Source organism: Melanerpes formicivorus, unplaced genomic scaffold (genome assembly GCF_026170545.1).
Source record: "Melanerpes formicivorus ecotype bairdi unplaced genomic scaffold, bMelFor1.0.p_v2 SCAF_22, whole genome shotgun sequence".
NCBI classification, from domain to species: domain Eukaryota; kingdom Metazoa; phylum Chordata; class Aves; order Piciformes; family Picidae; genus Melanerpes; species Melanerpes formicivorus.
The window spans coordinates 11,586,406-11,601,622 of NW_027142374.1; the positions used below are offsets into that span (position 1 = coordinate 11,586,406).

At 47.0% G+C, this 15,217-nt stretch overlaps 1 protein-coding gene across 2 annotated transcripts in view; it reads right to left on the minus strand.

Moving 5' to 3' along the window:
- Positions 1 to 3,732, minus strand: part of PASD1 (PAS domain containing repressor 1) — a 54,143-nt gene extending 50,411 nt beyond the window's left edge. For both annotated transcript variants that reach the window (XM_068152177.1, XM_068152176.1), the window contains exon 1: positions 3,460 to 3,732. The gene's annotated coding sequence lies outside the window, so the exon portion shown is untranslated. The remainder of the gene's footprint in view (positions 1 to 3,459) is intronic.
- Between the last annotated feature and the right edge of the window lie 11,485 nt (positions 3,733 to 15,217).

The window sequence follows — 15,217 nt, forward strand, 5'->3', positions numbered from 1 at the left end:
TGTGTCATTATTTAGAGACATCAGTTCTCCTTTCAGTTTAGGCATGGCTAAGTTAACTTCTGTGCAAATTGACTAAATGCAGGTTTTGGTTGAAGCCAAATAAGTTCATTTGAACCAAAATAAGAATGTCCTTACATGAGGTCACATCAGGTTAATCAAATCACTTTAAAAACAGACTTAAACTAAATTGGTGTAATCTCCCCATGTAGATAAGGCCAAAGCCAATAATGGAATATGAAGTAGGTCAAAGTCTCTCATTAATTGTCCACACCTCTGCAGTCTTACTGAATCTGGTGCTTCTGAGGCTGAGCAGATGTGCAGCCAGCAAGCCCAGCTGTGTACAGAGAGCTTGTTGAGGCCTCACCACCACCTCAACCTCACATCAAATTTGGGCTAAGGTGACACAGGAGTAATAACAAAGGGGCGTTGGAGGGGCTCCTGCATAAGAGCACTGTTTGCTTGACATACAGGTGACAGGGCAAGGAGTTGTGCTGTGCTATGCAGTCCTGCATGCATCAAAAGAAGCAAAGAAATAAAGGGGAAAAAAGAGAAATGTCCTCAGCCTGGACAGCAGAACATGACAGATACAGCAGAGCTGCACCAGGTGAGCCCCACTGGCTGTGGCTGTACTAATGGGCACACAGTCACTACTGCAGCAGGATGAGATGGGGCACATTGAGCAGAGTATGGCCTTAGGTGAACAAAGATTCAAGTGAAAGAAGGGTGTCCTCCAGGTCATAACAAATAAATACAGGTTTTGTACCTGCCTGGCTTCCCTAATAGAGCTGTGGGACTGAAGTGGTACAGAGGTGTACCATTTTAGTAACACTAGCAGAGACTGGTCCATACTATTTTGTGGTTTACAGGGTTTACTATTTTGGTTAAAGCTGCATTATTCCAGCAGAATCCATAAGTGTTCTAGTATAGGCACAGAGCTATCCCCCCAGTCTTAAGGGAATGAGCTATGCTGGCACCAAAGCCTTTGTTTCGCTACACGTGAATCTCGGGAGGTTGTGTAATTTAGGACAAAACAATGCAACTTCTGTGCATAGGCAAGCCCTGGCTCCAGACTGCAAAGACATCCCACCAATTCATTATTATTTTTTTGATACTACTAATGAGCAGAAGTTGGATTTGACATCAGTATCACTTGAAATGTAGCGCTGCTTCCGACACAATGAGAACGTAATTCTGACCTATTCATCTGCTAATTTCAATCTTCAACCATGAGCTATTTTTGAGTACTTCATGTTTGCCTTAAACCAAGCAAAATAATTTAATACAGACATAGCCTGAGTGGCTGAAGAACAGGAACCCTCACATACTTTACTGCCAAATGTCTCTGAAGTTTACAGGTTTAAAAAAAATAAATAATAAAATCAAACCAATTTTACTTTTTCCTCTAGATCAAATAACTCTAATCTGTACCTCAGAATGAACAGAATAAATGAGCAATAAGCAACCACTCCTCAAGTCATTTGCATTTTTCCTATTACATCTTCCAGAAAAATTCTAAAGGTTCAGTGGTAAACAGGTTCAGCCCAGGAGACACGAATGCCTGCCTTCCACACGAACTTCCACTGCTGCCTTAACTCCTGAGCCTCCTCTGCTCATTAGCATCGGCTGCCTTTGTCAGAACTCCGTCAGCCACAGAGCCCCGAGTGCGGTCGCTACGGTACTTGACCGCACAGGATGCTCTCTGCTCCTCCGTGACGCATCACTCTCACACGGCGTTACTCTCATTAGCATGCTGGAGGAAAACTACGTTTCCTAAATACACTTTCTAGAAAGCCCAAGATCCAAATGCATTTTTCTGGCTGCATAACCATGGTGAAGCAGGAAGTTTATAAAAATTACATCAATTCCCAACCAAAACAGCACATGTGGGATGTTTAAGCACAAAGGGCTCACACTGCATGCTCCTGAAATCATCTGCTCCTTCAAACAACATTCACAGGACCTACGAGGACTGCAAATCCTACCTATCAAAAACATGAAGAATTGCCTCTTTAAGGCAAATTCCCATTTCCAGAGCTAGGGATTAGTGAGCATTGATCCAGCAAAATAAGGACAGGGGATCATCATCATTCTGCCTGAAAATGATGTGACTTCTGACATCCTTATGGGTCTCTTTCAACTCGAGGTCTTCTATGATTTTATGATTTTCCAATCTGTACACCTGAACATCTCATTCCATTAGTTAAATCAGCACTGCCATCTTCACTGCACATGATAAAGTAAACTCAGGATAATAAATAACTGTGCCCTCTCAGCTTATGTTGCACCCTCACAGGTGGGTAAAGCATGGGGCATTGTAACAGCTTTGATTTCAGGTGCGTTCTCTCCAGGGCTACTCCCCTACTGACGGCATCTTCATTCTGGGATCAGTGAGAGCTGTCACTTTGGTGCCAGTACCGCCCCCTCCACGGCCCCCCCCCCAAGGGGCTCCTATGCTAGACTTCTCCAAAATCCACTCAGCAGGGACCTGCTCTGCAGATGGTCCAGCATCGCCCTGCCTTTGGGGACCGCAACACGTTACAAAGGACGGGTGCTCTCCTAAGTGCCTCCGACACCTCATTGATGAATCACACAGGGCTCAGCTTTGAAGTGTGCTTCCAGGGCGAGCTGACCAGCACAATCAGTTGGCAATTTCTGCCATTAAGGGACCAAGGCTTGAAGTTATCATTCCCAAATCCACAGCCGAAACATACGAGGCACTTTCAAAGCCCTCATCATTCCCTGCTTACAATGGTCTGTAAAATCGAATGACACAATAACCCTAGCAGGAGGAGTAACTTTTCAACCTGGATTTTAGATGCTATCTTTAGGCACAAGGCTCAGCCCGCAGGTTCTTCCCCACCGCGTTTTCAGATAAAACCGACAGAAATTCAAGACAGAATGACAAAGCCAAATCAGGCCAAATTTAGTCTCCATCAAATCGGTTTACCCCCAGCCCAGAACCCCCGCAGCTCTCTGCCCTGCTCAGTCCTGTGGCTGCTCCAAGCCGGCTCGTGCCGCGGGGTCCGCGGGCACCAGTGGGGCCGAGGGTGTGGAACTGGTCCCCGACTCTGAGGATGCTGCTGCACTCCAGCATCCCCGCCCGGGAGCTGCGTTGGCAGCACCAGGAGACCCCCGCCCCCCCTGAGCCTCACCTCTACTACGGGAAACCCACCGAGCAGCTGCAGTCCCGCGCTAGTCCTGCCGACATACCGGTTTTGGTGGAGAGAGGGGTAAATCTGGCGACTTAAGTTGCGGCTGCAAATTCTCCTCTGCGAAAGTTAATCGGGACAGTCCTGGAGGTGCTGGGACGCGAGCAGGGCAGCCCCGCAGCGGGGACTCTGCCCGGGGCACACCGCGGCCCGCCTCGTCGCTCCCCGTGGGCTGCTAGTACAGGAACCTCCCTTTCCGCACGCCCACCCCCCCACGCCGCGAGGGTTCGCGGCACCGGGCCGTACGTACCGTCTAGAATGATGCGTGTCCCGGAGCCGCTCTCAGTGCCATGCCCAGCCCCGGCGCTTTGCCCCCGCGGCTCCAGGGGTTATCGCCCTCCCCGAGGTCCCTTTGCCCGAAGGAGACATGGCATGAGGGTGGGCAGAGCCGGGGGACAGTTCTGGTGCGACAGCGGTGGGTGGGTGGGCGCACGGTGGGTAAGGTCTGCCGGCGAGCTGCGGCGGGACTTGTGAAACTCGGCTGCGGCAGCGGCCGGTTGTGTAACGCGGCGGCGGGCTGAGCCCGTCCTCCCGGCACTGCACAGGCGCGCTCCTCCTCCCCTCCCCGCTGCCACCGGCGGCACCCGCCGGCCGCCGGCACCCCGCCGCGCGCGGGCCCGCCCGCATCGCCCCCTCCCGCGCCGGGCGCGCGCCCCGGCGGAACGGGAGCCGCGCGGGGGCGGGGCGCAGGAGGCGGGCGGGGAGGACTAGCGCGCAAAGCGCGCAGGAGGCGCGGGCGCGGAGCCTGGCGGGGGGGGGGAAGAGAGGCAGGGCAGGGCTGGAGCAGCGCAGGGCAGGGCAGGGCAGGTGGCGCGAGGAGCGGCGGTGCCCTTCGCCGGGAGGGGCCGGAGGAAAGTAGGTCACCGGCACCGCCACCGATCCGCCCCGCACCGGCATCGGGCCGGTGCTCCTCTCCCTCGCTTCTGCCGGGTGTTATCGGAGGGGAGAGCAACCCGGCGCGGGCTACCCAGCCTCGCTAGCAGCCGGGGCTGCCCCTACCGCATCCCGCGGCCGTTCTGCTTTCCCCACCACCTCGGCACCGATTCCATGCCCGACATGAGCTGTGCTTTGACGGGATTAGTCATCCGTACCATGAGTCACTGATTTAGCATTTGCTTCCTTTTTCATAAGACTCTTTTTTTCCCTACCCTTTCTCTGCCGTAATTATTTTCCCTCTTCGGGGACTGGGGGTTGCTCCTTACCCCTCTTCCCGAAAACCGTGTCCAGCTCCGGACGAGGGTCCCGAGCCGGTGTCAGAAGGCAGCTCCGGGGAACCGGAGTCAGGGCCGCACTTCACTCTTTCCATCAGGCAGCGCTGATTGCCGGGGCTTTGATTTACACTTCTCTGGTTTCAGGAAGCAGCAAGTACCAAAAGCTGGGGCATCAAGATTGGTCTAGAACCGCCTCCTTTCTGGTCCCAAGGTAACACCAGAAGCGGCTAAGCGCTGACTAGGCGCTGGAGTGGGGAACGCGTTTTTCACACCACGGTTGGAGCGACCAGGGTCCCAGGGTGCTGTAATTGCCCTCCAAAACTGAGTGAAGTCTCTTACCATCAACTTAGGGGGTTCCCCGCTACGTTTAACTCTTCTTAGAAAGCTGCTCCTCAACCTCTTCCGTGCTGGGTGATCTGCTCCTGGGAGCTCATTTCTGCCTAGTAGCCCTTTCCCGCAGCCTGATTCCTGGCTTTTTTGTGCTCCACCAGAATTGCTGTTTCTCTCCCAGCCATTCCCAGGTGGGTAGCCTGCCTGCATGGCCCCATCCTCCACGTATGTCAGTGGCTCAAAGCATAGCACAAGAAAAAGAACCAAAAAGGGGCGAGTAAACAAAAGGGTTTGCTATGAAGTTTTTAATACAAACCTGATGCTGCTGAGGAAAGGGAAGCGACACTATTGGCTGCTGTTGATGAAGACAAAATAAAGGGCACCCCTAGATGTAGTTAATTTTCTTTCTTATCAGAAGTAAAACAAGCAGTGTGGTTGTGCTGCCTTCCACAAGTGGCAAATCTCATTTTCCCACCTAGAGCAGGTTTTAGAGGCATGCAGCCTCCTCCTATGAAACAGAAACCCTTCCCTTGTTTAAATGAGAAAAATACTTCTTGCTCTCTTTCAGGCAAGGTACAACTAGGTATCAGCTACAGTGTTTTTCCTTTTTTTTGTTGTTTTGTTTTTAACTTAAGGTGTATCTCTGCAGCCTGCACTGCTGCCCTGTTACCTGGGTGGCAGTCACTGAGACAATGCCATTGCCCACTTACATGGGCATGTAGATACACATTTGGGGCATTAGTTCAGGAATTAAAAAAACCTGCTCTCTGCAGCTGAGACATTTAGCACCTGCAGACAGATACTCTGGGTAGCGCAGGCAGGATGTGGCCCTGGGCTGGGGCAGGTTTCTCCTGAAGACACCAAGTGCCATTGCCCTACGTTGCGCTGGCATTGCTGGCCACTTCTGCTGCTGGGACACTTCCACAGCCACCCCCTATCCTCTGAGCCCTGCAGGCACAGCAAACAGCATCAACACACTCGTCTAATAAAGCAAAACATTCATAAATACCACTTCAAACACTAATTGCAATAACATGATTTTCTGACCAGAAATCATGCTTTATCTGAAGTGTTTCAACCAACTCCCCTGCAAACCCTGGCAATTAGAGGCAGCAAGCTGGGCAGACGCAGGAGCTCCTCTTCCTATAGCAGTGTTACAAGAGTTTCATGTTTGTGACTTTAATTATCTCATTTAAAAGAACACATCTCCACCGTGATTCTTCCAAAAATTAAAGAAGAACAGGGGAACAGACATTTCTAACATGACAAAACTCACACATTGCCCAGCAAGCTGTGACATTAGGCAGCTTTAGCTGTACCTTGCGATGGTTGGCACGGACTCAGATTCGTTTATTATTAGTTTTTAACAATACTGTGTTGCAAACACTCATGCCAGCAGCAATAAAACCAAGAGAGAACTGAGTTTAGCTAGAAAATAAGAACAGCATGTAAAATATGTACGTATACACACTAATATACACACACACATATATGTAGCCCAACAAAATAGCCTGTCCTTGCTGCATTTGTTCAGCAGACTGGAGAATCCTGCATCCTGACAGGTACCATAAAGGAGTAACATGAGAAAATAAAGGGATAGTTTGGTCTGTATTTTGCAAGATCACACTCTCATGCACAGTCTTTCATCCAGAGCAAAAACGTCTCCAAAGTAGCCTTTAAAATGCATACTACAAACATTCATAGCCAGGAAATACTTGCATTACACACTGCTAAGTCAAGAACCAACTCTGGTACAGGATCATGACCTCACCCTTGTCTCACTCCAAAGTGTGCCCAGAAATTCAACATTATGTCCTCACTTTTCACACAGCAGTAACCATGAGGATTAGGATAATGCAAACGCAGAGAAAAGAGAATAAAGACAGCAGAGTGGAAAAAAAATACTCTTGCCTTGATCTGAAGAGGCTGTTTCTGTACAGTCTTCACCATGAGCCCAGGATGCAGCAGCGAGAGGAGCTGAAGTGATGGAGCCCACCCAGAGCCCACCATGGGAGTGCGTGGACGAGGCAGTGGAAGCCCCACTCCCGGACACGGCGTTAATTGTGTCAGTGCTATTGCACAACACTTTTGCCTTGACACTGTGTCATGTAAAGATTTTAAACTGCCTCTTTATTAGTCATCCTCTATTCATTTTAATTGTGCCTGATAAACAGGACCATTTCACCTTTGTGTTCTAGTGTAAGCACTTATCTTGCATATTTATAATACCCCAGAGACTTTCAGTCTTTTGCTGTGGCATTGGTAGGTGCAAAGGAATGAGCAGGCTTTGCCATCACAGCCTACTGGTGTTCTCACACGTTTGCTTGCTATATTTTCAGACCTCTGCCCTCTCAGTGCTGATCCTGGGGCTGAAAATGTTCAGGCAGAGGCTTAGGTTAATGCATGGGAACCAGCAAGAAGAGTTAGGCTGACTGAAACACTCATTTGATTTTTTTTCAACAATCAAGTGCTGTAGGTGTGTGCTTAACACCAGAGGACTCACTTTGATCTCCTCCAAGGACAGAATTTTCTGTGGATTAAATTCTTGCCTCTGAATTATGGTATTGGTTGTTTAACAAAATCAAAGTTGGGAGATGAATAAATAATTGTTGTATTTAATGTAAAGAGTACAGTTGAAGTTTCTCAGCTATTTTAGTTCCATTTACTTGCAACATGAAAGTGCACTGTTCAAGAGTTTACCTATGTGGAACTCTGTCCCTGCAATTCCTTATCTATCTTTATGTTTGTAAATGATAAAGTTTCACTGAGAACACCTGAAAATAGCAGGGCAGTTTCCTTCCTGTGGTACTGTGACCTTCCCCTCATCCCAAACACCCACTGTGGTTGCTGTGATAGAGAGAAGGAAGTGCATTTTGGTCAGGCACAATTCTGCCACATAAGAGACCAACACTCAGGCTGCATAGCAGCTTCTCCAGCACACTGGAGCATTGCTGGCACAGCTGCTGCACTGCAGGACTGTTTGCTTAGAGCTCACATCTCTGCTTGAAGCAACATTCTGCAGTTATTAAGAGTCCTTCTCCCTCTGGGAAATGCATCTATTCTCTGGTCTTACATAATTTCACCTTCATTTTCCCTATTTGAAAAGGCTCAGAAACCATGTTCAGGCTTGCACCACAAGCACGTAAGATGATGGGTAAAATCCCATTCTCATTTCAGTTCAGAAAAAGGAACAGAAACTCCTAAAGGCAGAGCAAAATCCGCATTTACTCCAGTGTGTAAAGGATTTCCTCCTTAACATAAAATCTTGCATCCCTCTGGGCTGGAAGGAGCTGCTTGCTGTCCTTCACAGCATCTTTGAGGGCCACTTTGAATCTTCATGCAACTGCTTAAAAGGATTAGGAATATAAATGAGTTAATCACCATTTAGGACAAAATTACACCTAAGCTTTTGAGAACCAACTTGGAATATTTTCATTTCCACTGTCTGGCAACTTATTTTGTAGGGACTTGTTTAAGATGATTCTTGCAGATGAAAGATTAGTATCCAAATTTTGTGTATCCAGATTTTGTGTAGACCTGAGGCTCTGTGGGGTTTTTTTTGTGCTGGACTAATGTATTCAGATGAAAATGTGCATGGTTAGATAACATCTTTATCTGAAAGGCTGAGAGGTGCCCAAGTCAGAGAGCTGGCCAGAAAAAAATAGTACAAAAATACTTTTAATGTAGCTGATCATACTTTTAATGTAGCTGATCATACTTTCAACAATAATTGTTAGCTTTATAAAGGAAAAGGTGTTCTCACTTGCAGTAGAATATTCTCTGGTAAGTACTTTTATGATCTGTTATTCTCATTAACTCAGAGAGCTGCAGGAAAAAACATTGCACACACAAGAACATGGCTACCTTCTTCTGCCTGCATCCTTTCATGAGAGCATGCACTGATTCTAAAGCTCTTTGACCTCCTTTACATAGGATAATGTACCTATGAATGCACTTTCTTTGATGCTGGGTTCATATCTCCTGGAGATAGTGCTGAAGACAAATGCAGGCTGCTGCATTTAAATATAGGTTAAGTGGGCACAGGCAATAATCACCTCTGATTAGTATAATCAGCTAATGAGGGGCCTAATAAGCAGAGACATAAAATAGAAACATATTAATAATTATGTTAAAGGCCTAAATGCCTCTGAGTTCAGCAGTCAGAGGACAAACAGGGAGAGAGAGCAGCAGGTAATGGCAACAGCTGTGGTATCACCTACAGATGTAGCACAGAGGAAGAATGGACAAGTCAGTGCAAAGTTGCTGTCCATCATCTGCGAGTGCATCCTTAATAACTCACAGTTATTACTAATTAGCACACTAATTAGCACTACCTCAACATTGATACACATGGATATTTCCTGTTAATACTTCTGCTGATGCTAAGCTTTAGTCATACAAGATGGTAACACTTTAAAGCCTCTCTGTGGTAGTTGCTTGTTCTTAGTTACATAGCAGCTGGGAATTCTGCACATCAACTATTCCTTGCACTGAGAATTTTCCCCTTTTCTGGCTTTTACTCAGAGCAAATGCCATGCTAACAGTGTCACCTGATGGAGTTTTTAACATCACAGGTTAGAGCAGCAATGTCTGACTCCAAGACAAGAAGCAATGCTCTCTTGAGCAAATAAGGCAGAGGGAAAGATGTCCTTGTCACCTGCTCTTCCTCCATGAGTTATACCCCAGGGTCTGGCACGTGTGGGTGACAAAGTGCACCCATGTTGGGAGGGCCTAGCAGGCTGTCCTGGCATAGGACCTGCTTCCATCCATGCCTTCCTGTCTCCCATCTCTTGACATTTGCCTCCTCTGCTTGGCTTGGCCTGGTCTGCAGCCAGAGGGCTCCCAACTACATCCTAATCCCTTTTGGAAACTGGGTAACTGGGTCGCAGAGTGGCATTAGGGTGGCTGTGACCTGCAGGCACAATGTATTGACAGCTCCCATGGCCCAGCTCACCCCCTGCACAACCTCGCTGATGAGGACATGCCTGCAAAACCCCATGGGGCTCTCTCCCTCCTGCAAGACCCCATGCAATGGGGTGTTGAAAGAAGCAATCACCTGGTTTGGCTTTAGAAGGAAAGGAAAAGTCTTCCACTCCTAGACAAGATGACCAGTATGGTCCTTTCCCAGTTCTGCAGCAAGAAGATATTAAAATCCAGACTACTGACAATCATTGAAGGACCCAGAAGAAAGCAGCCTGAGCATTTGTGTTTAGAAGACTCTGGGGTTGACAGTCCTTCTACTATACCCTGACTGGCAAAGACTGAGAAAACAATACGTATCTATCTATGTGTCTGATTCTTGGCAAACTCACCACAAACAGTTGCATGTACTTCACCACCAAGGAAAGACCAGGTGTCATTTGACAGTCAGGCAGATCATAAATGTCGAGTGGTAGCTTCTTAAGCACAAGCTATGCAGGTGCTTCTGTAGAAGACCCAAGCAGCCTGATTTCTTGACAGACCACTGACAGCTCAACCCAGATGCTATAAAGGACCAGAGCCTGCAGCACAGGCCCCTGGACACAGCTCTCCAAACACCTCACTTAATGGTCTTTTAGGACACACAGGAAAGAAAATGTGTGTCCTTGATTCCAAGGGCATCAAAATCAACAGGCTTCTTGGGTAACCTTCACCGTTTTCCTCTGCCTTACTTAAAACACAGAAACCTTCTAAATAAGTTCATGAATTCCCTAGAAGTGGCCTGATATTCAGCAGAGATTTTACCCTGGGAGCAGGAAGGACTGAAAGCATTACTTGCTGCTGATGCTGTTCCACTGTGCTCATGCCTAAACAAGAGCAAGTTAAAATACAAGCCTGCAAGACTGTATCACTGTGGTTTACCACTGAACTGTTCTGAAGTGTGCCAAAAAGTATTCAGAACTGCGTTGGATGTTGCTGCAATCTCTGCTCACAGAAATGCACATGGTTTTGCTGAGCATGAGATAGGGGCTGAATACCATCAATGAACTAGCCATGATGCTAGCAATGAGTCTTATGACATATTTTATCTACAAGCAGCATTACAAAAAGTCAGCTATGATAAGTGGAAACAACACCCTGACCGCCCTGGCGAATTCAGCTTCTGTTGTGCAGCTCTGAGCGACCTGAGGACACATTGTGAGTCTCTGGGAAATGAATCTGCAAGACAGTTGGAATTTCCTCATCTAAACGAGTATCTCCTTTTTGGTCACAACTTGTGAATGAGGGGCGGGGACTGGAGAGAGGACTTCTCTTAATGAACTTCTTGTGAAACCCCAGAGACATTTTGCAGAAGTGTGACATCTGGGAAATGGATTGGATGTTTTTCCTTTGGACAGCTTGTTTCTTTGCTTGGCCCCAGTATGATGGTGACCACATGGGCAGTGAAGTACTACTAACCTTGTCATCCTGGCCCCAATACTCTGCATAGCACCTTTGACTGTCTTAGCACCAGATCCTGCTGGTCCTTGGCACATCAAGAAATCCTCTCTGCCTTGTTACTCCACGAATGATTCATCTTCTGTGACCAAAGCACCTTCCCAGCACATCTGGAGACAACCACATGAACTCCAAGAGGTTTTCTGGTTTTAGTTTGTTGCTGTGGTGTTTTATTTTGTTGTTGTAGGGTTTTTTGTTTGGAGTTTTGTTTTTTCTTTTTCTTTTTGGGTGCAATGTCATAAAAACAGTTCCTAGTTGTTTTGCACTTAGCACCTTCTGTCAAGTCACACTGTTTCCCATGGGTGTCATCTGTCTTTGTACCGAATTTTGCATTCAGCAGAGCAGAGCCCAGGGCCTCTCAGAGCACTACAAACCACTGTTCAGGAAAATTCTGCCTTACTTAGATAAAAAGATATTGGTGGTAAGACTGTCCTGCTTTACAGTGTCATTGCTGTTACAGTGACATCTTCTAATCCCACCCCCCAGTCTTCAGCCTCCCCTTGTCCATTTCACACCTCTGCCTGCCCTTAACATTGGTGGTGGTGGTGCCAGTCTGCAGAATAACAAGTCCTTGCAAACTGAGGGAGAAGAAGAGGGAGACTCCAAAATAAATTTAAAAGAAGCACATCATTTCCTGTGGAGCTTCTGTCCTTTCACTTGCAGGACTTCAGCTGGCCTGCTTTAGCTTGCACAGAGTGCCACAAAGCCGGCCCTCACTGCAGGTTTGCTGCTCTGTCATCATCTCCCTCAGTTAATTCAGAGCCCATGCAGCAGTGCGTACACAGCGCAGATAGTGCCACTGGCGTGGCAACCGGTGGGTGAATCATAATGAAACTATGAAGAGGAAACATGTCACAAACTGAAGGAGAAGCTTGCTTTGCAGTGGAGTGTTTCATCTACAGAAGAGTGCTCAAGTTAAGGATGCTGAAGAGAGAATTGTGCCCCAGTCACTTAATGTGTTTGTTTGGTTTGTTATGTTGTTTTTCCTTTCTTTCTTTCTTTTTTTTTTAATGCAGTTATTTACTGGTTCTGTTGCTATGAGAAATATGAATACTTGCCATGACAACTGCAGCAGAGCGTGGCACACAATCCACTTCACACAGAACATCTTCTTAAGGAACTGCTCCCATTCATGCATCATACAAAATTCTGTGTTCTTGAGAGCAATTCAGTGTGGGGTTTTCAGGCACAGTGACTAATTCCTCTGCATTTTAGAATAGAATGTTGCCTGGTGTCTAATATTATTTATTACTTGGTCCTTCCACAGTCCTTTCGGTATTACACCTGGAAGTACTTCACAAAGGTAATCCTTACCAAAAATACTCTGCTTATTTTGCAGATGAGCAATTCAGGCAAAACAATCCACAGCACAGCAGTATCAGGATTGGTGTTTGCACTCACATGACTCAAGCCAGTACATGAGGGTAACAGGAGCATAGCAACAGGGTAGGATGACCCCCATGAACTCCACTGCCAAAATCTGCACCATCAGGGCGGAGCCCCTGCTGGAGAAAACTTCAGCGAGCTCACTGCATCCATGCCTCTGATTAAACAGATGAAGCACATCACTGTTTGCGCCTGACCCCTGTTTTGTGGTGTGCTCTGGTGGCTGCAGGCTGTTGTGGGCAGACTTGGGGATGGAGGGCTGTCCCCTTGCACCCAGAAGGCTACAGGAAAAGAATTACATGCCCTGGAACATTTTGTTCTGGAAGATGCTTCTGGAAATGTCCTGCCTCGTTCACATGAGGGGGTTATGCATGCTGCCACTTGTCTGAGTTGTGTATACTGACACAAAGCATGTACTGTTCCTGCTTTGTTCATCCTCTACAATCCCTCTAAACACCCTGCAAGCCCACACCTCATTTGGGCTTCCTCATGCCAATTCATGTACTGCACAGTGTGGTAGAGACCCTCTGCTCCCCAACAGGCGTGGGCTGCAGGAACGAACACCACAGTTTGGTGGCTGGGTTGTACTTACTTTACAATAGGGACTCATTGTAGCTCTGGTCTGCCTTGGCCATCAGTGGAGACTGGAGTTTTCTGAAGTTAATTGGAGAGGAAAAATTACCCCCAACAAATTGTGATCAAGAGTAACCAGGAACCCAAAGAACACGCTCAAGAGTATGCATGTGGCTGAGAAAAAACATTACCAACCCAGGCAATTCTGGCTATTTACCTCTTAACCTTGACAGACATGTTCAAAGTGCATGATAAATGACATCTCTCTTTTATCACAAGGATTAGCCTAGAGGGAAATTCTCTCTCTCGGTTACCAACATTAACCATGTTGCTTTTGGCACCAGATCCATTTCCCTGCTTTAAAAAACAGCATTGACAACTTTTTTCCACTGTTTAATTTCTGTAGCCACGGTAATTAAATATGAATCTTGCTTGACATACTGCAGATTTATCACCAGTGAAACAGTCTTCTGCACATTTCCATAATTGCTGCTGTTCAGAACAAAATAGTTATGCACTATGAGAGACTGACAATTTTCTCCCTTTGGGTTAGGTTCTCATTTGTTTGCCCTTTTGGCAGCGCTGTACAGCCGTTTTCATTTCATAATTGAATTATTTTCCATTCACATATGGAGACAATAGTTTGCTTTCCACTTTTTTCCCCCCTTTTTACATGTTGTTGCTGCTGTTGTTGCTTGTGTTTTACATTGTTTCTGAGGATACGGAATCCAATACGAGTTGCCCGAAGCCAAGGTGTCCTTTAACATCACCATGTGCTGCCCTGGCTGAGCAACAGGCAAATACAAATCACATAGATATTTGATTTTAATATAGTGGCTCTGATGGCCAGGAAAGAGTTTTACCTGATTGGTGGCTTCAACCCTTCATGCTTTTGTGGGTGGTAGATTGGAGTCACCATCCCTGGAGGTTTTTAGAATAAAAAAACCTTTATTTAGAATAAACCAAACCAGGTTGGAAGAGACCTTCAAGACCATCGCGTCCAACCCATCAACCAATCCAACCCACCTAAACAACTGACCCATGGCACCAAGCACCCCATCACGTCTCCTCCTGAACACCTCCAACGATGGTGACTCCACCACCTCCTTGGGCAGCCCATTCCAATGGGCAATCACTCTTTCTGTATAGAACTTCTTTCTAACATCCAACCTGAACCTCCCCTGGCGCAGCCTGAGACTGTGTCCTCTTGTTCTGGTACTGGCTGCCTGGGAGAAGAGACCATCATCCGCCTGTCTACAACCGCCCTTCAGGTAGTTGTAGAGAGTGATAAGGTCACCCCTGAGCCTCCTCTTCTCCAGGCTAGGCAACCCCAGCTCACTCAGTCTTTCCTCATAGGGCTTGTGTTCCAAATCCCTCACCAACTTCGTTGTCCTTCCCTGGACTCGTTCCAGCAAGTCAACAAGAGGGGATTGGACGTGGCACTTGGTGCCATGGTTTAGCAGTCATGAGGTCTTGGGTGAAAGGTTGGACTTGATGATCTTTGAGGTCTTTTCCAACCTTATTGATTCTATGATTCTGCAATGAATAAATATCTTCAGGCTTTATTTCAGAGAGAAGGGTTGCGTTTTTTCCATCTCCATGGAGTGCATTTTTACATCATGATCAGCCACCATCACTGTGTTTTTCCTCAGAAAGAACTAAGGTTTACATTCCCTGAACAGATCAGTTTTGCAATAAAAAGGAAAGGACAAGTAATTTTTAGGATGCTTTAAGCCCTGGCAGCAGCAGCCTGTGTGATTATCGCATCTCAGTGCTGGGGGAAGTGCTCCTCATCCCACTCCCCAAAAGGGTGGCTGGCTAGATGTTACAATTGCACAAGCTATTGTAATAGTCTCTGCTTAACTGTTCACACATTTGTATCTGCTCAGAAACCTTTCTGACTGCCTCCCTTTGGTAAATAGATGTGTAGCCTCTTGTGAACAAAACCTTATCAGATTGAACAAGCCTTCTGAGGACATTTGAGGTAGAGGAACTAGCACAAAAAACTGCAGACAGGCTGAAATACTTCAAGTGATAAGAAGCCCCAATGAATTTTTTCGCTGATAATCAGGATTTCATTCTAGGGGCTGA